The sequence below is a fragment of the Eschrichtius robustus genome, chromosome 13, assembly GCF_028021215.1.
Source record: "Eschrichtius robustus isolate mEscRob2 chromosome 13, mEscRob2.pri, whole genome shotgun sequence".
Classification (NCBI taxonomy): Eukaryota; Metazoa; Chordata; class Mammalia; order Artiodactyla; family Eschrichtiidae; genus Eschrichtius; species Eschrichtius robustus.
This window is the reverse complement of record NC_090836.1, coordinates 78,183,980-78,185,813: the sequence shown is the minus strand read 5'-3', so window position 1 is coordinate 78,185,813 and position 1,834 is coordinate 78,183,980. Positions and strand designations below refer to the sequence as shown.

The following is a 1,834-nucleotide window of genomic DNA, read 5'->3' as shown; positions in this document are numbered from 1 at the left end:
TGATTTCTCGTTGCCTGTAAAATACAGTTCAAACCCTCTAACCTGCTTTGCATATTCTTCCAGAAAGTGAAGAGTCCCAATCATTATTTTCAGTTTTTTCTGTCTCCTGCCATGCACATTTTTCTCCAGCCTGGGTAGTAGTGTACTGTCATTTCCTGGACAAACCCCACAATCTGTGCAACTGGTCTTTGTTCCATCTTTCTGTGCTGTAGCCACACAGGCTCTTTTCAGTTAATTGCCCTCCAAGACCTCTCCCACTGTAGTCTTTGCCAGCCATGCCCTCCCCGGTTTGTCTGCCAGCTGCACTTGGTTGTTTAACTGTCACTCATTCTCCAGATCTCACTTCAAAATCACTTCACGGGGAAGCCTTCCATGATCCCTTCCAAGGGAGCCTTCCCTGTTTCCCATTCTTTTTTTTTTTTTTTTTTTTTTTTTGGTGCCAATCCCTGGATTTATTACTAAACCAAAGCACTAGTGGAGAAGAAACACCAAGAGAAAGAGAAAAAATCATCTTGCAAGAAAACACATCCAACTATTCATATAGTAGTGATGTTCTCAGAGTGATAAGGTAAAAGGCAGGTGACCTTGACATAGCATAAATGTGTGCCACTTCACATGCGACGCTCCTTATAGACCCAGCTTGGTTCTTCTCCAGTTTCTTCTCTTGGAATTGTACCTGATTTTATTACCAGTTTTCGTTCGAATTCATTGGGGAAATGGGACGATTCTGCTTTTGTTTCTCAGCCAGCAATCGCTTAATCCTGAAAGCCTTGTGAGAAGACATGGCAAGGAGCAACTTCAACCACACATAGGATGCTGGAGAAGAGAAGAGAGCCCATTCTTACACTAGTCAGATGAAGCTGTCATAGCTCTGGTACTAAAAGGTACCTGATATTTATGAGATTATTTGATTAAGGACTGTCTCCCCCACGTTACTTTAAACTCTGTGAGTGAAGAGATCTGGCGCATTCTGCTTACCACTGAATCACCCCTTATACCCCACACAAGAGCACACACTAAATTCTAGAAAGTGGTCATCTGTCTGATCTACACCACATGCCCCCTTAGGAAGCTAGAAGAACGGTCAATTTTGTGTTTAAGGCTGAGCGCTAGCACAAGCCTTTGTTCATGGTAGTGAGTAATCAAGGTTTGCAAAAGTTGAAATGTTGGCTCCATTTGAAATATTCCGAGTATTATGTATCATGCTTCTAATAACGTCGAAGGTAGGGTCAGAAGCCTGTCTGAACCAGTGTCCTCTGCTTATACCTCAGTCTTAGCCAGTCAACTCACAGATGTGTGAGGATGTTGATGAGGAGACTGGGATGGAATATGTGATAAGTTCGGTGGGAATCCATCCCTGCTAGTAGAAACCCATGCCCTGGTGCTGGTGGGTTAATGATATCTTCTTACATTCTTACTTGGCATACCTCACTTGATAATCTTGTTAACAAATTCTAGTGGATAATGATAATCAGGAAATGGCAGGAAATAATGATTAGCTAATCTGTGTTTATCTTGTCAACTGCACCCTAGCTGAGGACCTAAACACTCATGGAAAAATTTGGTCTTTGTCTATTTAAGTCTGCTTTCACAAAGGAAAGGTGGTGCTTGAGTTTTACCAAGGTTGCAGGTTTATTGCTCTTAATTCTACTCACAACAAAATGACTTGTCCTTCAGCCTGCTTTTGCCAACTATTTCATTTTGGACTAAGAAATGGTGTATTTCAAAAAGCCATCAAAAAGTGATGTAACACAATCAGTTTTAGATTGCCACAGAGAGTTTGGAGAATTTCCTGGGGCCTAGGTGTTAATTTGAAGTCCGAGGAAAGAACACG

The 1,834-nt window shown here is 41.8% G+C and overlaps 1 pseudogene; it reads right to left on the bottom strand.

The window, feature by feature from the left end:
* Positions 1-627: 627 nt before the first annotated feature.
* On the bottom strand, positions 628-784 carry LOC137775665 (large ribosomal subunit protein eL39-like; annotated as a pseudogene).
* Between the last annotated feature and the right edge of the window lie 1,050 nt (positions 785-1,834).